This window comes from Rhinolophus sinicus, linkage group LG01, assembly GCF_036562045.2.
Source record: "Rhinolophus sinicus isolate RSC01 linkage group LG01, ASM3656204v1, whole genome shotgun sequence".
In the NCBI taxonomy this organism is placed as follows: Eukaryota; Metazoa; Chordata; class Mammalia; order Chiroptera; family Rhinolophidae; genus Rhinolophus; species Rhinolophus sinicus.
In genome coordinates this window covers 180,677,836-180,702,563 of record NC_133751.1, presented here as the reverse complement: position 1 = coordinate 180,702,563, position 24,728 = coordinate 180,677,836, and the positions used below count along the sequence as shown (strand labels likewise).

The 24,728-nt window shown below is 33.8% G+C and overlaps 1 protein-coding gene and 1 pseudogene across 2 annotated transcripts in view; one reads left to right on the top strand and one right to left on the bottom strand.

Moving 5' to 3' along the window:
- The window catches only part of BMPR2 (bone morphogenetic protein receptor type 2), a 135,228-nt gene that overhangs the window by 37,703 nt on the left and 72,797 nt on the right, over positions 1-24,728 (bottom strand). The gene's annotated exons all lie outside the window — the stretch shown is intronic.
- LOC109445081 (calmodulin) lies at positions 11,592-11,965 on the top strand (annotated as a pseudogene).

The following is a 24,728-nucleotide window of genomic DNA, read 5'->3' as shown; positions in this document are numbered from 1 at the left end:
TCTGTGTGAGTCTTCTAATGTTTATTGAAGGCTCAGCATTCTCTTTGCCTTTATTATCAAATTTACAAACGGCAACATATTTACATAAAATATTCATTAACCCAAAATCTGAAATAGAAATGATTAATTCATTTAATAGAGAGGATGAAAAAAGTATTAAATAGATTTTTTAAACATGTTAAAAACCATGCTAATAGTTAAATATCTCAAATGGAAAACTTTCTAGGATATGTCCCATGGTCTAAAAATATGAAATCCCTGAAAAACTGCCAGGAAAAATATTTCAGCATGTGTACTCACATATGTGTGCAATAAGAGGCCTTTAACAGAATAGTGCTTTTGTTTGTTTTTTAATCCTTTTTTTCTTTTTATATATTTATGCTATACCTGAAATTGTCTTGTTCCCCTAGCCCTAATAAATCCTCTTCTTCCTCCCTATTAGCTTTCTCAGTTCAATACTCAGCCAAATGTAAACACTGCTATGTATGCCTGCGTGCAGTGGCTAGGATTGTACAAGCAAGTGCTTCCTGAATGCAGAACAGACAGGGAACCCCTGTCTGCCTCATTGGAGCCTGGGATGTTTCTGTTTACAAAGCCTGGAGCCAGGCAGGGGCCACTACTGGAGGCGTGCTGTCTGCTTCCTTGCTACACTCAGCCTTTGTCTGGGTCTGTGTCAAAGAAAGAACAACATTGTTACATGTGCAGCAAGCAACAAAGGAAATCTTAAATATAACGCTGGTGGTTATGTTGGTTCCTAAATCTTTTACAACTCTGTATGAAAAGGCAAATTTAGGGATTAGGTTGTTTTTAACATTTTTTTAAAGCAATGTACTTTTCATAAAAGCAGAGAAAAGCATATAAAATCAAAACAGTTAATGTGATCAATCAGTTAAATTAATTCCTTACAAAATAATTCAGATCGCTAAACATTTCTGTAATGATACATTAGGCAGCTCAATGTTTTGAACAAATATTTTTGTAAGGAATAAACAATGTTGGTTTAATATGTTTAGAATGGCAACTATACAGTAATCATAATCAGATTAATGTTTATGTTTAATGTCCTAAAAACAAGTTGAGAGGAGGCAGATTTCTTGATTTTTTTTTCCAAGTTGGTATTTGACACTGATTATTTAAGACTATTTTAAATTTAACTTGCCTTAATCATTGTGAATAGACTTAGTTTGTAAGAAACAAACACGACAAATAACAATAAACAAAAACAATCCATACTTTGCTGAGTCCAGGCATTTTATGGCTAAATTATAAAAGGAATAGTGGAAAACTAAGGGAGAGAGAAAGAAAAACAATCTGAATTAAACAAATAAACAAAAAAGGTTTGAAAAGAAAATAGGAAAGACAGCCAATGCCTATCTTTCTTAACTTATTTCTTTAATTAAAGAATTAAAACAGTTAATTACATTTCATTGGAATAAAGTCATTAAGTAAGTGGAAAAAATAGCATTTAAGTAAATAGATTAAGAATTTTTAATAAATGCAAGAAAAAAGAAGATAAAGATTAATCTGCAGACTTGCTACATTTTTTTAAAAATCCATTAAAAGTATAATGAAAACACCATTAAATATGTTCTCAAAATGTTTTTGGTATAATTCTACCAAGCATTAATTGCCTCTATTCGGATCAGAATTTATTTTTCAGCTTTATACATAGACTAAACCAAAAGGTATTATTACTCCATGTAACAGTTTTGAAAATAATCACTTAAAACTTCTTAGAAAGCACCAATCAAGATCCCAAAAGCCTCATTGAGTAAGAAAAGTGAATTTGGGCCTAAATTAACATTAGAAAAATGGAAATCTAATCACTTCAATATTCGTTATTTAAAACAAAACCACATAAAAATTCTCACAATACAGAATCAAACCTAAGAATCAAATCACTCAGAGATCCCTACTCAATTTTCCTAACTGGTCTACAAATGATACTTCTAAATTCACAATACACACCTTGTTCTCAGAAAATGACCATGAAATAATTTAACTATAAAAATGGAAGTTATTTATCTTCCAGCGTTTTGTGCCTTGTTTCTTTGTTCAATAATATGTTTTGAAGATTTAACCATGCTGTTGTGTACAGATGAAATTCATTCAGGGTTGCTTTTCTATATAACAAATACAGTTATTTTCCCCTGTAATGAGTCTAGGACTTATTATAATTATAATTAAAAGATCACTGTAGGGTAATCCCTATGAAGCATCACAGAAACATTCCTGAAAGGTATACATTTGGTGTTTCAGTTCTATTTAGTACTTTTAAAGTGTCCAGTTTTGTTGGAAAGAGAAAAATATTAAACAAAGCAGACAAATGAAAAGGCTGCACATCCTCTTGCTGTTGCTAATTTTTTGGCAGCAGAGGCAGTAGTAGCTAGCAACCAAGAAAGCCAGAGTTAATCAAAGATGCACTCTAGGTTAGGAACAGAGCAGAAAGAAAAGCGTGGAGATTGAGAGATAGGATAGAGGGAAATAGGCATACTAAAAAGGGCTTTATGAAATTAGCACTTTCAGAAACCATCCTTAACACTGCAGGTATTCCCCCACTCTCTGAAAGTTCACTTTATGCCACACCATTTTTTACAAAAGATCTACACGAGTACCTGTTTTCGCTAACCAAAGAAATCTGAAGAGGATTTTCACTCTTACAAAAAAAGGAGGAAAGCAAAAAATAGCATTCAACGTTTCTTTTGCAGCGAGCCATCAGAGAGACAGCTCGCAACCCGAGCACTGCCAAGCTTTTGCTGCAGGAACTACACTCAGTATCTTAGTATCAAGCTGCCATAGCTTTGAACTGTGACTGTGAACATCTGTGCTTTTTATCTCGATTTATTTTGTGCATCTGTTGGCAGCAAGATGCGTCCTAAGGTAATTGCCTCTCCTTTACACCATTTTGGCTTACAAAATAATTTCATAGGAATGCTCTGCTTCGGACAGCAGACGAAACCTGTATCTGTAACGATTGGAATCCTTGAGATTCATCTCTTCAAGAGTTCCCAGGCTGTTCCTTTATCCCCTAACCTCACAAAGTACCTACTGTACCTTATTTGACAATTCTTTAAGAGGGACCTTCTAAACATGCACATCTGGTCTTCCATGAAAGGGGAGTAAAATGAATAGTGTCTCCATCAGATCAGCATTGATTATTCTCACCCAAACTGTCCATAAATGTTTGCTCAGTTCCTACAAATTCCACTCCTTAGACAGTGAGAGTAGGGAAGTAAATTGACAGAAAACCTGGGGCAGTGATGAGGCCATCGGAGTTTAGAACAACTGGTGCTGGTACTGTATCATTTTCCAACACAGGCACTTTTTCCCATCTCCTTAGCTTTGCTTTCCCCAAGCTCTCTCTTGTTACATTTTCTTCTCTTTTATGTTCCTTTCTTTCTTCCTGTACATATTCCTGTCTGAAAACCTGTCTTAGAGGCATTCACATGTCCTGCTTAGAAGCACTAGTGACATTCTGGGCAATACAGAAAATTCTGTTTAGTCCAACTCTATCATGGTTTTCAAACAAAGACAATAAAAACCTTAGCTATGAATTTTGTGAGATAAAAGCAACTTAAGTTTAAATAGTATTTTAGTATTGTATCAAATTGCAAAACAAACCACATTAACCTTTTTAAATGAGTGGTGGTTCAGTAGCTCAATTCTTTGATAGATCCAACTTTAAAAAATTCATCAACTAAAAACTCTGATGTGACAAAAAAGAAAAACGATTGATCCTTATAATAACAGCCAGGCTATATTAAACAATGTAGAAAATTATATAATGAAAACATTTGTATTAAAAGCTAGCAGAGTGGGAAATAATTTTGATTTATACCATTTGTGGGTACATTTTGGATGTCCATTCTTATATACAATAACTGTTGTTTTAAAAGGAGTGAAGAATTTATACCATACAAAAAAGAGTTAGTACTAAATATATAGGTGCTAAAAGAAATCTGCCTTTTAAATTTAGAAAGCTTCCTAAAATTCTCACTTCCTTGTAAGAGAACTACATCCACATTCTTGCCATGGCCTCATGGTAGATGGAATGTATCCCCCAACACACCTTGACTTCAAACTTTGCCATGGGACTTGCTCATACCAATGGGAAATTGGCAAATATAAAATTAACAGTGATCTAACATACGCATGGGTAATTGTGTTTGCACTCCTTGTGATCAAGTAATACACTATGAGAACTAAATATGAGTTCATGCTTTCCCTTGATACTGAGCCCCAGAAGGAGAAGCCCTGAACTGACCCTGCAGCCTGGGGCTAAGTCCAGCCTGTAGCAGGCAAACTCCCAGCTGATCTAAAGACCTGTGATCATGAGGATAAATTCTTGTTGTAAAAGCCACTGAGCTTAGAGGTGACTTATTGATGAAGTATTATTGGCAATAACTGACAAATATATGAACATACCCACTACTACCCATGTAACGTTTTATGGAGATATGTGCAAATGTATACTATTTTCAGTTATCTAAAAATTAGGTATTTTGGAATAGTTTAGAATAAATTTTTTTCTAGTTCTGCCCATACTTTTCCTCACAATTGTAGACTCAGCATCCAAACAAAAGAGCCTATAATTAATACCTATAACCCCACTATTGGCTATAGAATGAATTTTTAACATTGAAAAATTAACTGTATTTTTTTATTTAAAGCATAGCACACACTTCGGTGTTTTGTGGGATAAGACATAATACAAAGATGAACACTTTATTTCCCTTTTGTGAACTCTAGTTTTGCAAGATGAAAAGTGTTCTGGACATTGGTTGTACAACAGTGTGAATGTACTTAATACTATTGAACTATATATACACTTAAAAATGGTTAAGATGGTAAATTTCATTGTGTGTGTTTTACCACAATTTAAGAAAACAGTCTAAGAGAATGGTTTACACCTTTTTTAGATGACTTTTTATTTTTAAAATATCAAGGATATTACATATACAGAAAAGCCAGAATTCTGTAATACGATTTCCAGTATTTACATATGCTTTATAGATACTGTTAGCACTTATTTCAGTGTATTTTTAATGTATGAAAAATGAAATAAAAATGTTAATTTTCTTTTCCTTCATTTCAAAACACTGACCTCTGGTCAGTAGCTTTAGCAACTAGATATTTCACGTGACTTGTTCAGTGTTTTTGCACTGAGATGTGTTCGATTAATGTTTTTAAAAGAGATCTTTTTACTTCTTTAAAACACACTGCAGTACACAAAAATCTTCTAAAACATGAAATGAAGAGGCTCAGAACAGATTCATAAAAAGGAGTCCATGGTAAAGAAATAATTGCAAACTATTGTTTGCGTGCACAGAGATAGAGAGAGAGAGAGAGAGAGAGAGAGAGAAATCTGTTAAAACTGCTTTTAAAATCTCATATAAAAATTCTATTTCATGGTAATAAAAAGAAAATCCCAGGCAGAAGAAAAATACTTCAGAAAGTCTGAAACAGAAATTAAAGAACACCATTTCTTTTCTCCATCTTGAAATACTTCAAAACAAGTCAACATGAGTTTCTCTTAACACCTAACCATTCAAATGTTGCTTTATTGTGACACTAAACCAGTAAATCTTGTTGAGGAAGCCATTTGCACCAAGCCTGTTCTAGCTACATCAGTCTTCCTATCAATCAATCATTAATTTATTCATTAATTTAACCAATTATTGAACATTCTGGAAATGGCTGGGAATGAGTAGAAAACATAGGGATATGTAATACAATAGGTTGACACCCGTGGAATGATTCTAGGATTGAAAGGTAACCAGATGAATTGGTAAGAGTATGAGAAAGTTTAAATAATTTCAAAAATTTGGGGCAGCCAAATGGCTCAGTTGATTAGAGCGTGAGCTCTCAACAATAAGGTTCCCGGTTCAATTCCCCATGGGATGGTGGGCTGTGCCCCCTGCAACTAAAGACTGAAAACGGCAACTGGACTTGGAGCTGAGCTGTGCCCTCCACAACTAGATTGAAAGACAAATGACTTGGAGCTGATGGGCCCTGGAGAAACACACTGTTCCCCAATATTCCCTCCCCCACAAAAAAAATTTGTTAAGACTTTATAATACTTAGTAAATGATTGAAGGATTGAATAAATGGGAAGTGAAGTTAGCCAAAAAATGATCCACTGATACAAATACTAGGGTGACTACATCCCTGATAATGCAACTTCTCCGTGCTACTTTAATAAATGCCATAGTAGACTTGAGGATATGGATGGAATTTGGAACAGAACTGTAAAGCTGGCAAAGAATGTCTGGAAAATACTTCTCCTCTCCATCTTTTGCCCCACTTCTTACATATGGAGTATAAACTCCAAAGCCCCCAATTTTCTCTGCCCACCAGCATTCTACATTACTGATCAAATTAGCAAAGAAACAAACCAATGAACAAAAACATTAAAATAAACAAAAATAATAATAACTTATGCCCTTGTGTACCACTCTGAATTTCAAAAAAAATGTTGAGTACCAAACCATAAACAAAGATGGTGAAACTAATCAAGGAATCACAGTAGTTAAAATAAATTAGGAATCACACTTTTCTTCAAGCACAAGAAAATATCTTTCAAAGTCTTAGCTTTACTATGTGCAACTAAATCTTCTACAAATGCCACTCTCTGGTGTGCAACACTATTTACCTAGAAAGTCAGGACTTGATCTGTTCTGCATTAATGCTACCTCTGAAGTTTAAGTATCTTCTTTATTTTTCATTTTTTGAACAGGTAACACATGACATGAATATCTCAAGATATTCACTGAAAAGTCTCCTTCATACTCCTAGTCCCCCTTAACCCACACTCCCCCATACACATACACTCATATATATAGAAGTAATTAATATTTGTACTTTCTTGTGTGTCCTTTCAGAATTTCAAATATACGAACATGCATGCAGAAGCAAATTTGAATATATGGTTATATCCACCCCACACCCCCAATTGCAATACTTAACAATATACCAAGGAGATCTTTCTAAATTAGTTCAGAGAAAGCTTTAAATTCTTTTTTTTTAAGCTTCTTACTATTCTGTTATACTGCCGTACCAGAATCTTTTAACCTGTTCTCTATTAATGTATAGTCATTTCTATTATGTTACTATAACAATGCTGCAATGAATGATTTTGTTTACAATCATTTCAAAAATGTGTATACATCTGTAGGATAAATTCTCAGAAATGGAATTATTGAATTTGGAATTTAGGTATTGTAAATCCAAAAGAGCATAATGATTAAAAAATAAAAAAGTTCAACACAGTTCCAATTATCTTCTGGATGCATTCTCTGGTTTGTTTTCTTTCCCCATTAAATGGACTAAGGAATGAAAAATATAATATGCTGTGCATATCAACATTTAAAGTAGTCATTACCCACAAAACACATAAATGAACAAGAATGATCATATGTGTATTACAACCACAGTCCTGGGAGATCTCTGTGATTATCTGTAATCTCTGTTTCACCAGTTTGTAATCACACAGATTGTGATTCTGTGACATTACCAAACAATCTGAACACCCTGCAAACCACATCATTACCATACATTGTGTCTTAGCCAACTGTTTCTTATCTAATACCATAGCACTATTTTTAAAATGGATAATCACTTTTAAAAAAATCATTTTAGAATAATGCAACGGTTGAATGCTTTGGGTGCTTAGATTCTCAAATACTCAGGCAGCTGAGTGAACTCAGGCTATTATACATATGGATTATATTATATTATATTATATTATATTATATTATATTATTATATGCCATTCAGAGTAGGCTAAGAGAGTTGATTTATTTCCTAGGGGAAACTACATAAACAACAGTTCTTGAGAAACGTTGCTCAGAAATTTTGAGGCTGCCAAAGCATCTTCTAAAGATCTCATGCTGCTGCCCCTAGAAGTAGATAACCATGCTGACAGGCAAAGGGGTGGGCAAATGAAGTAGTGGGAAAAAGGGAAGTCCATGACAATATCCTGAGGATGTTTGTAAATGTGCTTATTAAGAGACCGTATCACTACAGTCCAGGGACTAGAGGTACTAAAATATGCTTGAAAGAACGCACCAGGGAGCAGGTGGCAAAGAAAGATCAGGGAGCTGAAGGGCAGTGGCACAGCTGGGCTCTATCGGGTTCTTGGGAAAAGAATTGAGAGAAAAGATTTCATATTGGAATAGAAATACCCTTTACCATTCATTTTATTTTTTTGTCCTGGTTCCCTTATTGCCTCAGAAAGTTATATTGTGTAGCTAAGAAAAAATAATGTGAGACACACTGTGATACCTATTGCGATACTGTAATAATGTGATGATCATAATAACGGGGCGATAGGGAGCTAAGACCCCCTTAACTAATCCATCCACTCTGGCTTCATTCTAGTGTGCCTTCCTGAAACACAAAGATAGAAAGCAAAAGGCCTTTTGCTAGACTCTTCTGCAGCTAGCAATTCAGATCTGATGTAGCATCAGCCAATTGACTGCACTAAATGAAAGATCTGGAAGGCAGAGGTGAGATGGATCTGTTCCTCTGCTGTTTATGAAAGCAAAATGGCTGGTGGAAACTTTCGATTTTCCCTTTAGGGACCACCCAGATGTCTTTTTCTACCTGAGGGCTTTACTGCCTGGAGCAAGGGCAAGAACATTTCTCAGTAGGGCTTCCATTGGCATTTTGGGTAATGCCTCAGTTGTGCAAGACTAACCCAAATGTTGAGGGATTTCAAAATCTCCGGTCTATGACACTCACTACATGCCAACAGTCCGCCCACCCTAGTCATTGTAACAGTCTTTAAAAATGCTTCTAAACATTTTTAAGGGCTTCTTCCAGCTGGAGGAAGAACCCTTGTCTTGAGAAAGAAAGGATATTATATATAGTACATATATTCCTTTAATTCTCCACGTAAATGGTCAGCTTAACATCATACAAAAAAAGTAGAAAACAGGCAGACAAAGAATTGGTATCTCTCTTTGGAAATTGTCTGAGATATTTATATTATTTTGAAATACCAAATAAAGAAACATATATGGAAAGTTTACTACCCACACTGTACACCTTAATTCCATTTTCTACTCATTTTGGGAATGAGGTACATGGGCAATTCTATTTAGAATCAAGAACATTTAAAAGTGTTATTATGGACTGCCATGGTTCTTATATTTGAAAGAGAGTGTACCCTACAAATTATACTTATCATAATTGATTTCCCTATTTTTACTAATAAAGGAATATACCTGCCTAATTAGAGCTTTTAGTCATCATGAAATCAAACTATTTTATGTTCTGTAAATAAAATCTCACTCAAGTAAAAAGATTCTGACGTACGTAAACCTATGAAGTCTTATTAAGCATAAATATTATTTTCAAGAGGTTTTTTTTCCCTCAACATCGACAATTACTTACCCTAGGAACTTAACAGTTAAAGACTCTGGGTCAGGAGCTTCTAATAAATTTGTAGACTGAAAACTGAGAATTCTATATAATCGCAGATTCATACTTTAGAGTTACTACCAACAAGAATTTAAACACAATAACTTGCCTGTGATAGTCAGAAAGCTCAAGCTAAATTGTTTCTCTGGCCTAGTGGGAGAAGAGGGTAATACTACAGAACTTCTACACTTTTTATGTTTTGTATATTAAAGACCTCTGCAGGAATTTGGGTACATCTTCAAAATAGAAAGAACTTACACTTTGAGTAGAAATAATCAATACTTTTGGAGTAGGAACACAACTCTAAGTCCACATGTGCAAATATAGGAGGCTTAGAGATTCCTAAACTTTTAGAGGGAGTTAGCCTTCAGCAATGACCAAAATCGTAAGAAAAATGCTGCAATGCAAGTTGTAATGCATCCCCAAAAAAGTCACTTAAATTATTTAAAGTGTGTTATTTTATCAAACTTAAAAAAATGCCCATATTTAACAAGGAAGGAAATGTTACCATGTGCTTTATAAAAAACAAAACAAAAGAAACTTTCTAGTATATAACACCTAAAGAACCTGATTAATTTTTAAGTCAAAATTTACTAAGAAATGTCTTCTACTGCTTATCATTTCAGTGTGTTAATTACATCTGGAGTATTTTTTAGAATATAAAATGAAATTGAAATTTTATTCAAGTAGCTATACCTATCTATGGATATTTCCTCCTCAAATAAGACATAATCAGGGGAGTTAGGAAACATATTTGGAGGAATGTAATCACCTTGTATCTAAGTTATTGTTTAAACAATTAAATCAAATAACTAACTAAAACACAGTCTATCTGGATTTTAAATAATGTGCTTCCTCACAGGTATTTACTTTTCTTAATTAAACAAAGGAAACTTATTCATTTTCCCTGATTATGTGCATTTCTAAGATCTTCTATAGCAAAACAATGTCTTACACATACTAGGAGAGAATTTTCTGACTTGAACTGAATAACATTTATTGAATGTTATTCAGTTTACTACTGAATTGAATGTTATTCAGTTTATTGTCTACTACTATGTAAACTACCCAATACTGACAGAAAAAAACATGGTTATGCAGCGGGCATGAAAAATACAAATTTATGCAAAGAACAATGTTTTCCATTTTTGCTTAGTATAATGATTAGATATAGATGTAAAAAACAGCAGTGATGGAGCGTAATAAAGTCAGGAATGGCAACACTGGGCATCTGATGGGTGCTAAACTTCCTAAATCTAAGTTCCAGATTTATACCTAAGTATAATGGAAGTGTAAGAAACAGAATCACAGAATTTTGGGTGAGAACTTATTCTATCTACTATAGTTACAAATAAATATCTATCAGATAGCTCCTGAGAATACCTAGATTACTCAAACCACAATTTAATATTATTATAATTTCTCATTAATTTCCTGTAGTAGGTTGAATTATGGCCCCCATAGGGGCATGTAGTCCACTCTCTACATGCCAGAATCTGTGAGTGCGGCCTTATTTGGGAAAAGGGTCTTTACAGATATAATTAAGGATCTTGAGATGAAATCATCCTAAATAGGATGGCTCCTAAACCCAATGACGGACATCCTTATAAGAGAAAGGCAGAGGGAGATTTGAGACAGAGGTGAAGGCCATGTAATGACAGAGGCAGAGATTACAATATGCAGCTACAAGCCAAGGAACACCAACTGCTGGCAGCTACCAAAAACCAGGAGAGACGCATGGAACAGATTTCCCCATACAGCTTCCAGAAGAAACCAATTCCACCAACATCTTGGCTTCAAATTTCTGGCCTCCAGAACTGTGAGAGAGTAAATTTCTGTTGTTTTAAGCTATGTTGTTTGCAGTAATTTCTTACAGCAGCCCTAGCAAACAAATACACTTCCATAGAATATTTCCATAGAAAAAAACATTTAGATGAAACCAGTCATACTTAGGATCATTACATACATCTTAGAGCTGTGTAATTAAAACACATGGAGGCGAGTCCCAATGGAGCCAGCAAGCTAAGTACTTGTGTGGTTGTTTCTTGGAGACTGGCAGTGCTTGCAGCAGGGCTGACCAAGTGACTGGAGAGCAGATTGCAGAATTCAAAGCTTTTTCACTGTGTGACAGGATGGTGACAGAACTAACAAAGGAATTGGGAACCATAATGAGGTCTCTTGGGTAGAATCCCACTTAAGCAGAGTTATAGAACATGATTAATGAAGTGGATGCTGATGGTAACGGTACAAAGGACTTCCTGGAATTTCTGACAATAATGGCAAGAAAAATGAAAGACACAGACAATGAAGATGAAATTAAGGAGCATTCTGTGCATTTGATAAGGACGGCAATGGCTGTACTAGTGCATCAGAGCGTCACCATGTGATGACAAACCTTGGACAGAAGTTAGCAGATGAAGAGTTTGATGAAATAATCAAGGACGCAGATATTGCTGGTGATGGTCAAGTAAACTATGAAGACGTTACACAAATGACAGCAAAGGGAAACTACTGTACAATATGTGCTCACTTTCTCGTATAAAATTGTTTGCCTTTTCCTTGTAACTTATATGTAAAAGGTTTCCCCCTACTGTCAAAAGACAAATATGCATGTATAGTAATTAGGACTTCATTCCTCCATGTTTTCTTCCCTTATCTTACTGTCATTGTCCTGCCTTATTTTAGAAAAGTGATCAAGTAACATGTTGCATGCGGCTTACTCTGGATAAATCTAAGCCCTTCTGCACATCTAACTTAAGTGGAGTTGGTCAAACGAGGGAACAACTGGGTTATGCCTTTTTTTAAGTTTTCATTAAGAACTATTAGCGTGTTGTTGTTGAAGTATGGAGTTGCAACTTGCATGGACTATGGACAGTCAACAATATGTACTTAAAAGTTGCACTACTGCAAAACAGGTAAATTAACCAGGTACTCATACACTATTTTTTTGTACTGCTGGTCCCATACCCAATACATTTTCCTTTATTGTTACTTGCTTTTTAAACTTTGTTTATCAACTTAAAGAAAAATCTGCTTGTGGCACAATTTGCCTCAAATCCATTCCATGTTATATATTTGGTTTTTTTGTTTTTTGTTTTTTTTTTTAATTTATTGGGGTGACAATTGTTAGTAAAATTACATAGAATTCAGGTGTACAATTCTGTATTACATCATCTATAAATCCCATTGTGTGTTCACCACCCAGAGTCAGTTCTCCTTATATTTGTTTTTTAATAAAAAAATTTTTTTACCCAATTTTACCAGAAAAAAAGGAAGAGAAAAAAGAGGCATTTTATTCCAGGGATACAAGGATGGTTCAACATCCACCAATCAATCAATGTGATATGACACATTAATAAAATGAAGGATAAAAATTATATGATCATCTCAATAGATACAGAAAAAGCAGTCGACAAAATTCGACATCCATGTATGATAAAAAGTCTCAATAGAGTGAGAGGAAATGTATCTCAACGTAATAAAGATCATATATGAAAAGCCCACAGCTAACATCATACTCAATGGGGAAAAGCTTAAAGCTTTTCCTCTACGATCAGAAACAAGACAAGGATACCCACATTCACCACTTTTATTCAACATCGTATTAAAGTCCTAGCCAGGGCAATTAGGCAAGAAAGAAAAAGGCATCCAAATTGGAAAGGAAAAGTAAAACTGTCTCTGTTGGCAGATGAAATGATAGTAAATATAGAAAACCCTAAAGACCACACACACACACACACACACACACACACACACACACACATACACACACGAGTTAGAAGTAATAAATGAATTCAGTGAAGATTCAAGGATACAAAATCAATACACAAAAATCAGTGTTTCAGTTTTGTGAGATGAAGAGAGTTCTGGAGTATGGTTATACAATAATATGAATGTATTTAAAACTACTGAACTTATTATACATTTAGAAATATTTAATATGGTAAATTTTATTCTTGTTATCTGCAGTAGTTGTGTTCTATAGAGTCGTTGCAAACACAGAATTAGCAAACACTGAACCACTGCTCCTACGGGAAATACTGGGTTAGATTCCTGTGAGCCTCTAATTAAGACATTTTCATCAACCCATAACCTTCTTGTATATGTGTTTCTGCTTAAAGATACCTTATTTACTATAATGCATAGTGTTGATTCATTAACATTGAAGTCAGGGCTGATAGCACTTTAACACATGCCTGAAAGAAGCTTATCTAACACATGTGTTTTCTCCATAAGGCACATCACAGCCTTCTTGCACTTAGGAACACTAGACAGAACTTCAGCAGTAGGGGCCCATTTTAAACCAAAAATCACCAACAAAAATGCAAAAAAAAGTGGCACTAAGTAGACTGTAAAAAGGACACTTGTTTATAGTATGAGAGCCGCAACAAGAAGGCAGAGCATAGCCTTGATCCGCCTTAGCTGGGAACATGCAGCTCATGTGACTCAAATTTTTTGTTATTCTGTGCATGTCTCTGAACGACTGAGATAGCACCACAAGTATTGATTTCGGGGTAACAAATAAATTTTAGCAAGTAACAGAAGTCACAAACATGGAATCTGGGAATAATAAACATCAGCTGTATTTTATTCATCGTAAAAACCTTTAAAAGTATACACTTGAGAAAAATACAGAATATCCATTGTTTCAGGAATAACTTCTATAGGTCGTTTTTGGGGAAGGGGTATGAAAGATGCATAAAATATATTGAAACAGAAAGATATTGAAACAGAATTATATCTTTGTTCTATTTCTCAACTAGAAGGACATAGGAACTTGACATAGGAATATTTCATGGGAAACACAACAATACTTCCTTCAAATTAAAAAAACAAATCACAGAAGATAGGCTGTCATATAAAACATAAAAATCAGCAGAAAGTGTCCTTCATGATAAAAGGAGAATTAAATGAGGGAGGGTGTTTATAATAGTTGGTTTCTAAAAAGACTTTAGGCCAATTCTATCATTTATTGAATGTTTACTATATGCTAGACACTTTACATACATTATCTTGTTTAATCTATACGACCATATAAATTAGACTACTATTCTGCATATGAGGTAATTGTTACATAGAGAGACTAAGTTATGAGATCTAGGTTATGTTTAGCAAATAGAACAGCAAAGTTTTAACCCATGCTCTGAGATTGAGAGCCAATGCACTTAATCATTATGTTATATAACCTCCCAAAGAATCAAATGAATATTTTTGAAACATTTTACTTCCCTCCCTCAGATGATCCTAATTTTTTTAGCAGTTGAATAGACTAATTTAATATTATGGCTAGAAGAAAATGAAATCACTACCTTGAAGAGGTATCTGCAGCCCCATGTTCATTGCAGCATTATTCACAATAGCTAAGATAATGGAAGCAACCCAAGTGTCCACTGATAGATGAATGAATAAAGCAGATGCAAGATAAACACACACATGAATATTATTCAGCCATAAAAAAAGGGAAACATTGGCATTTACAACTATATGGATGAATCCCGAAGGCATATGCTAAGGAACATAAGTCAGACAAAGAAAGACAAATACCATGTAATCTCATTTATATATGGAATGTCAAAAAAAAAAGAGAAAAGAAAAAGAAACAATCCCATGAATACAGAGAACACATTGGTCATTGCCAGGTGAAAGGGGTGAAGAGAGTCAAAAGGTACAAACTTTCAGTTATAAAATAAAAAAGTTATGAGGACCTAATGCATAGCATGGCGACTAGAGTTAGTAATACTGTACTGCATATTTTAAAGTTGCTAAGAGAGTAAATCTTAAAATTTCTCATCACAAGAAAGAAAATTGTAACATTTATGGTAACAGACATTAACGAGGCTTATTGTGGTGATCATATCACAATATATACAAATAGTGAATCATTATGCTGAATACCTGAAACTAATAATGTTATATATCAATTATGCCTCAGTTAGAAAAAACAACATATTAAAGACAATTGCTATTCAAATAATGGCTAGTTTCATCTTGGTTTTGAATGTATTTGAAGTGTTTTAAAGTATCTATGACTCTACTTTTTATGGTAGGGTGACATCTGAAACCACTAAATATTTACCAGATGGATAATCAGTTTTTAAATATGAAAATATGCAGAAAGTTCTCAGTAATCAGAGCTACTAGAAGGAAATGAGACAGTTAAGGCAGATAAAGAGGAACACACATGTAATGGGAAATCATAAAAGACAAGAAACATTGCAGATGTTAAAATAAAGACATGTAAATTATTTCTTGATCTACATCTAAATCTTTCTAGTATTTCAGAAGACAATTTATTTTTAAATACCAGTCAATTCCAGCATACATACTTGGGACTTAGATTTTACAGACCAAAAGCTTCCAAGGAGGTTGTCAGTAAATCCAGGTTAGTCTATAGGTTTTACTTTATTCATCAGGACAATCAAATAATATAAATTTTAAAAACACCAACATGAAGAGGGACTACTTTCTTGAGAAAATAGGGGCAAAGCAGGTAAGTATAGAGTGGGATTGACATTTCGTAGGGCAGAGCTAGCAAAGCTTCAGAGTGAAAACTATCTGACCATCACCACATAACATGTGTAAATAGAATCTTGTTACTATTAAAGAATTAATATTTTCTAAAGGATACATACTTTTCTCTATTTCACTTGTGCCGTTCCTTCTCCTCTAATATTTTAAATAACTTTATAAGGAACAACAAATTCGTTTTGCCTCTTGCTAAAATGCTTCATGAAATATTAATACTAAGCAAAGACTTTTTAGTCATCCTTATGTCCCATTTTCTGTTTATTCAATTACTTTAATGCTATCACAGAAGCAGTAAAAACTGAAAAATCACAATAAATTCACAATAGCTAAAAACCTACCTGTGGCTCTATGCCAATGTCAGCTTCTTTGAATGTAGGTTTTCTTTTCTAGCTTGGTATGAGATAAAGACATTTGCTGCCAGATACTGAAATTAGAATTTCTAATCTTAACAGCACAGTATAAATTAGAATGTGATTTCTTAAACCTAGTTCTAGATGCAATTCAATCTTTCTCATCAACTTGATCCAACCATCAACCTAATGAATACTGTAAATAAAAGTATTCTTGCATTCTGACATTCATGTAAGAGCTTCCTACACTATATACAATGAATTAGGTTTAATATTTTTAAATGATTAATTTTTGCCTGCTTTTCTACTAATAATGATTTATTCATAGTTACGGAGATTAATTATACCAACTCCAGAAATCTTATTAAGAAATTGTTATAAAATAAGTGTCCAAACATTGCAATAATTATACACTTCTTTCAAACTCTAGGAATTTACAAACACATTAGGATGAATTAATCTTATAAGACAGTGAAAGAATATGGTAGATAGAAATTCATTTATTTAAAAACTAACATTCTTTTTAAACAAAGAAGATACTGCCAAGTTCTCAAGACTGGAAGAGACTCAGAATAATACCAGGCATGGCAAAAAAAATGTATACAAGTAGACACTTTGGTCAACATTGCTCAAGCAGTAGTTCACCGTAATCAAAAGTGTCTGGATGCTGATGGAGACCACTTTGAGCACGTCTTGTAATTGCAGAAGTCAAACGTAACTTGTATTCATCTTCTGTTTTCGGTATATATTGAGTATTACAATTTTAATACAGTTTTCCTTTCTTAAAATTTGTATACATTTTTTTGGCACTCTCCGTATATTTCACTTTCCCGAAGTGTCAGACTTTGGGTTTTAGATAGTATGTGGACATGTATTAGTGAAAGTTAGTTTTCCTTGTCTGCTTTTTAAATAAGAAAATCTCAACTTGGTAACAGTGTATCTCAAACACTTGCTATCCTCTTCTTTTAACAGAGAAAGCAAGCTTCAAGTATCAGACAATTTGGGAACAATATCTAATTAGTAAATAATTTGGTTTTGTTTTCTACTTAACTTATTTTTAAATAAAAAAATTTTAAAGTTACCCTCTACTTATGATACTGGCTTTACATTTACAGTAGTGATGAAAAGTTTCCCTTCAAAATACATTTTTTAAATGATTAGAACAAAAATATTAAATAATGATGTTTCATGCGAATATAGAAAACATCTGCAATATGTACTTAGTGGTATACAGATGCTATGAAAAAAATCATGAAGGGGTTCTTGAATTTTAGGAAATATGATCAAGTATTTTCAAAAAAATATTTTCTTTCCCCCTCTCAAATGAACAAACAAACAAATATAAATAGGCCCCGTTTCAGTATAGAGAGTAACACTTAATAAAAATTGAGTATAGAAAGTAGTGGGTAAAACCAATAGAAAGTAATGGTTAATAACACACTCTCTGGAGGCAAAACACCTAAGTTTCAATCTTGGCTCTACTGCTTATTAGATAAGTGACTTGGTAAATTACATTATCTGTGCCTCGGTGTTGTCAATGTAAACTAAGAATATGACAGCAACCATTTCAAGTTTCTGTAAGGGTTAAATGCAAAGGTTTAATACAGATAGAGCACTTAAAACACTGCTGGCACATAGTGTGTACTCAAAAATGTTATTTAGCTAGTTTCAATTTCACTATACATTACATATCTGAATTCCCTTTATGTTTACTGAAAAGACTGCTCAGTCTGTCTAATAACTATAATCCTGGTAAAGTGAATTAAAATTTCACAGCTAGATTTATCCCATCTGGAATAAATTCTCTACAAATCTTAAAAGCAAGACACATTAAATATTAATCTAACACTAATATCTTAAGGCCAGAGGGAAATAGAACTAAGAACAGCTTTTGTTGATAGTGAAAGGAACGACAGTGCCTGAAAAAGTTAACGCATCATATTGGGTACAACAGAGGGAGAGTTTCCTAAGAAAAAATAGAGAGCCTCAAAAAATAAGCTCTCAAAGGAAGTACCTAATCTTTCTCAATTCCATAATTCTGTCCAGAGCCAGGTCTACTTACAACTATGTACTAAACAGGCACAGAACTACTGGCAAGTATTTTATAAGGTTTCCATATAATGAAAGAATCAAATATGGTACCTATCCCCATATAAAGAGACAAACTACTGAAATATAGACTCGCCAATAGAACAGAAAAAATAATAATTGAGGTACAAAGACCTAGAATATGAGTTATCAACCCATAAATCTCATCTTTAGCCAGTTTGTCTTGGAGAACTATCTAATAATAATGTGTTTCTAGTTGAACACATGCTATTGGCCTCTGATGGCAACCTCAGATCAGGGGTTACAGCAAAATAACTGACATGGATTTCTAAATATCAATTCTTTTTCCTTTCCTTTCTTTCTTTTCTTTTTTTTTTAAAGGTAACAATTCTTCTTCATGGAAGAACACGACATGTATGCTATACTTCAGATGCTGGGATTGGAAGGAAAAGGGTGTTTTTTGAGAACAGAGGGCTCATGTCCTTACTGGCCAGAAATCATTGGTGATCTGTAGTCTGAACAGAACTTTAATTTTTATGGCCTGTAACAATGTTCACATCCCTTTTCCCAGCATTAATAATTAACTATTTAATTATTTTAAAACATTTCATTCATGTCTCAATGAAAAGCATCAGTAGGCTTCCCATTCTGCTAAATTTTCTTTCCAGAATGAACAGTCTGCACAGATTTCACTTATTTGTGCCCTATCTCATTGCCTCCAAAATACTATGTAAAAGCAGTTTTATAAGACTACACAAAATCTGTAATTTTTAAAAAAAAAAATAAGAATTAGAGGGAAGTAATCTTTCTGAAATCCCCTAACTCTACATCAAAGTAATCCTTGAATGATTATAATGAGAGACTCTGTAGCTCAGCAAAATACAGAAATTCATTTATGGTCATATGGTTTTTAGTTTGTCAGATTTTTCCCTGACAACCCATCCCTCACATTATATTCTTCAAGATTCACTGCTATCATACATTTTAGTTTCTATCGCTAAGTACCTACTGGTCTTCACCTGCAACTGACGGTGGGAAAAAACAAGATTTTTCTGAGGAAAGAGAGCTATATGTTGTTATTCTCAGTCATCCATACATTCCTTTACCACTGCTGGTTCTAACCATACTCAACGTACAAGCTATAGCTGTAAGAAGGCAAGCGAATGTGGTTGAGGATATTGTGTAAATGCATATTTGATGAGACAGATATAATTCCAGTAACAACAATGAATGGTTTGATGTCAGGAAGTAAATTGCTCAGCTGAAAACAATCTAAAAAGAAATGAGTAAGATTAATAGAGAACATTAAGTACCTTCTGTTGTTCCCGAGAGCATAACCTCACTATGTGGCCTTTCAAAAAGCCATAACCAACTCGTTCACCATTTTCTTTATCAGTAGGAAAACACACTACAATTGTACTTTTCAAGTAAGCTTCTTTGAAAGTAAGATCATGTAATAGCATCAACTTGGGAAAAGTTTTCTATATTCCTGCATTACTTTAAAAATGAAAATCTGATGTTTTATTTTTGGGAAAGTAAAAGAACAGGAACGACTATGGCTTTTTTGCACTTTCACTATGATGAATGTAACAATAAGGGAGTTAACAATTATTTTTGTTTTTTTCTGCTCTTGCTATCCCATGAACTACTTTGCTACCTTTGTGCTTTTAACTGAAAGTAGCAACCACTTTTCAATGAACACCTTGTCCATTAATGAATGCATCCATTAAATTCATATTTGACCATATTAAAAAAAGAAACAAATCTCATTCCTTTCAAACATTTGACAATACAGTCATGTGCTGCATAATGATGTTTGGGTCAACAATGGACAGAATAAACGATGGTGGTCCCCTAAGATTATAATAGAGCTTAAAACTTCCTATCACTTAGTGACATCTTAGCCGTCAAAACATCACAGCACAACGTATGACTCACATGTCTGTGGTGATGCTGGTCTAAACAAACCTACTGTGCTGCCAGTAATAAAAGTATACAGCACATAAAATTATGTACAGTACATAATACTTGATAATGATAAATACTATGTTACTGGTTTATGTATTTACAATACTATGTTTTTAATTGTTATTTTAGAGTGTACTTTTTCTACTTATAAAAAAAATTTCACTATAAAAAAGTGTGCAGCAGCCTTATACACCTATTTACCATGCGTGTCTCTTGACTGCATCATTTCTCTTGTGCTTGATTTAAGCTCGTGTTCTTTTATAAATTTAGCGTCGCCTCAGTGTACAGTGGTTATAAATCTGCAGTACTGTACAATAGTCCTAAGCCTTCGCATTCACTCACCAATCACTCACTGACTCACCCAGAGCCACTTCCAGTCCTGCAAGCTGCATTCATGGTAAATGCCTTATATAGGTATACCACTTTTTAAATCTTTTATACTATACTTTTACTGTACCTTTTCCGTGTTTAGATACAAATGCTTACCACTGGGTCACAATGGCCTACAGTAGTCAGTACAGTAACACGCTGTACAGGCTTGTAGCCTAGGAGCAACAGGCTATCCCATATAGTCCAAGTGTGTTGCAGGCTATACCATCTAGGTTTGTGTCAGTAAGTACCCTCTACGATGTTCACACAATGACAAAAACCACCTAATGACACATTTCTCAGAACATATCCCCATTGGTAGGTGGCGCATGACTGTATGTCAGAACTGAGACATTAGCACATATCCCTTTGGCTATCAAATTATTCATTCAGCACGTATTTCCTACACTTCCACTATGTGCCTGACACTGCACTAGTCACTGTGGAGACAAAGGGGCATTAACAATAAGTCCCTATCACCAAAGACATTAGAGTCTATTAGAAGAAACAAAGAAACAATTGCAAAATATATGAAAATTTAGGTATATCTGAAACTTATTTGCAAAAGATTTCACAAAAAAATAGTAATCTGTATATGTATATATAGAGAGGGAGAATAATAAGGCAAATATAGCAAAATGTCAACAACTGATGAATATAGGATAAAGGATATAGAGGAGTTTTTGTAAATTTCAAATAATTTAAAAAAAATTTTGTTGGGGGCCCAAAGTATTAACACTTGACATGTACTGTCTACCAATACAATGAGAGGCAAAAAGTTAAAGGAAGATAAGCTATAAGTCAAATCTGCTAGAGAAAGACAACCACCCAAATAACTCATCCTTCTGAGTAGCATGGTTACTCATTAGGACAGAGGGCTCTATTTTTGACTGAACTACCTAAATAATAAGGAGACATCATCAAAGTTTACAGATGTGACAAAGTTTAGAGTGTCTTTAGTTGCACTGTTGTGGCTGCCTAGATATCCTGAATCGATTTAAAACATTTTCCTTTCATGGTCATTTTGACTTTGGGAAAGAGCCAGAAGTTGCACGGTGCCAGATCTGGTGAATAAGGTGGATGAGGACACACCAGAATGTTTTTTTACCTGACAGAAATTGCCGTACCAGAAGTGATCTGTGACATGGAGCACTGTCACGATGGAGGATGAAGTAAAGACACTCACAAAAGAGGACTTCCAGAACTGCTTCAGAAAGTGGCAAGAACGATGGATTAAGTGTATTCAAAGTGAAGGGGGTTATTTTTCAGGGGGATTAATGGCAAAGTGTCTTTTACTGTAATACATTTTTTTTATTTAAACATTCACTGTATTTTCGATCACATCTCGTACAACTATTAAAACTGACGGTTATGAAACATGGAATAACCTGGAAAATCCTTATTATTTATGTTAAACAAAAAAGCAGAATCAAAAATGCATTTATATCACCCATACAACTATATAAAAATTAAAGAAAAAATACTAGAAACAGTCAAAATATTAAAAGTGGTTGTATATAGGTAAAGATTATTAAAGATTATTTTTCTCCTTTCCACTTATACAAGTAATACTCAAATATATTCTTCAGTATAACATATAACCTCTCCCATCAACAGTTACCCCACACCCCCTTATCTATCTTTAATAAGTTTGCTGCGATGTTTCTCTTAATTTTTAAACATAAGTACATTATTTTATTTGACAAATATTTAAGTTAAATAGTAAATGGTATTTTTATAATAAAAAAATTTAAGGAGAAAAAAATCACCATCACCAAACTTCTACTTGATGTACTATTATATGACCATGAACAAAAAGTTCTGTTTCCTAATTTTATATTTTAATTAATTTATTTAAACTTCAACACCTACAACTATTTTTGTTTTGGTTAAACACCTAGCATTTACAAACTAACTGTTTGACATTCTATATAATAGGGGTTATTTTTCTTGAATGCGAAAGCCAATATTCATCTTTCTTGCTAATTTCAAATTTACTTAACTTTGTTGTTTGAAAAACAAAATACATAAATTGGGTTAATGTTCCCAAATCAGGGCACTTCACTTAAAACACTTTCCCTTTTTATTGTGATAACATGACTGATTCCTAGTGGGCAATACTGCTTTTGGTTCAAAAGATCCCAGTAGACCAAGATCCAGGTAACAATCTGAAATGCAGCTTTAAAGATCTTTGAGAAGTTATGCACAAATTCACTTCTCTTTCATCTAGATAGATGTACAGTGAAAATTAGAGATCTTGTTTTCTTTGCTTGTTTGTGAAACAGCCAATTCAGTATAATTCCTCACAAAAGCTAATGACCTTGAGTAGACAGAAAGACTACATGAAAATACTTTCTACTGCTTTCAGTTTAATGTTTAATCAACAAATCAAACAAAATAATCCAAAACTGAAGTATGGACTGATAAAATCTGTTGACAGAGCGAGAATTCTTGAGAAGTGCTCCATTTCAATAAAACAACATATTTTTTAATTTTTAAAACTTTTTATTTGGAAATAATTTAAAACTTACAGAAGAGCTGCAAGAATAAGAACAGTATAAAGAATACCCATATACCTTTACCCAGATTCACTTATTGTTACCATTTAACCCAATTTGCTTTATCATTCTTTCTACACATACACACGCGCACGCACACTTGTGCATACATGCACTCATGCACATAATTTTTGAACCATTTCAGGGACAGTCATATACATATATCATGGTCCTTTATTTCTAAAAACTTCTTAGAGTATTTCCTAAGAATACGGATATTCTGTTATTTAACCACAGTACTGTTATCAGCTTCAGTAAATTTAACATTGTTTAATCACCTATTTTGCCAACTGGCCTAAAAATATCCTTTATCACATTTTTTTGTATCCAGTGTAGGAGTTTAGGTACTGCTTAGCTGTGAAGTATTTTTAGCCTTCTTTAATCTAGATCATTCCCACAGTTTCTTTTTCTTATATGACATTGATATTTTTGAAGAATACAAATCCTCTTTATGTACTAGAACATTCCTAATTTAAGGTTTGTCTCATGTTCCCTCATGATTAGATTCAGGATATGCATTCTTGGCTGAAATACAGTACTACATTAGTGATACTGTGTCCTCCTCAGGGTATCATGTCCATCTGCCCACCATGAGTAATGCTCCTCAACACCTGGTCAAGGTGCTGCCCAGTTTCCTCACTTTATAATTACTAATTGTTCCCTTGCAATATGTGGAAGACACTTTAGAACAATGCAAATATCCTGGGGCTCTTTACTGAAACTGCCCCAGATTTAGGATCCTTTGATGATTCTTGCCTGATCCAATCCTTATAGTGATGGCTGCAGAATAATAACTTTCCAACTGCTGCACGCCTACATTTATCAGTTGGCATTTGGCCAACTGATTCTACTTTACACAAATGCTCTTTCTTCTCCCTTCTCTGCTATCAGTACAGACTCATGAATTCATTTTCCCTCCAATCATTTACAATTTATTACTGTCATTTTTTAGCACTCAAATTGTCTTGAATTAGCCAGTGAGAGTTCATTCAAGCTGGCTCCTATGTCCTAGTAACAAGTTTCCATCCTATTTTGAGACATTTTTTCCCTTACTTTCTAGTGTTAAGAGATGTTTCAGTTCTTATCTTGAATCTATCCTGCTCCAGTCCTAGAATAAGTCATTTTTCCAATGAGTTCAAATTCTTTTGAGTAGGGAGTAGTATCAGAGACTAAATTTGGGTGTCACGTATGCTCATTGCTACTGGGGTGCTTTTGCTTCTTATGCTTTTCAACAAAAAGAGCTAAGGAATATATGTAAGTATATTTCAGATGTATATAAACACAAATACGTACATACACACACACACACACATACACACATATATATATAATACACACATATGTATATTTTTAAAGTCATAAGTCCATACCGATACCTTGAATTACAATCTATTCACATTAAGATTCTCTTGCCTTCCCCCATACATAATTGTGTTCCTATTCCTTCAGTACGAACACTGGTTCCCAATATCATCAACACATA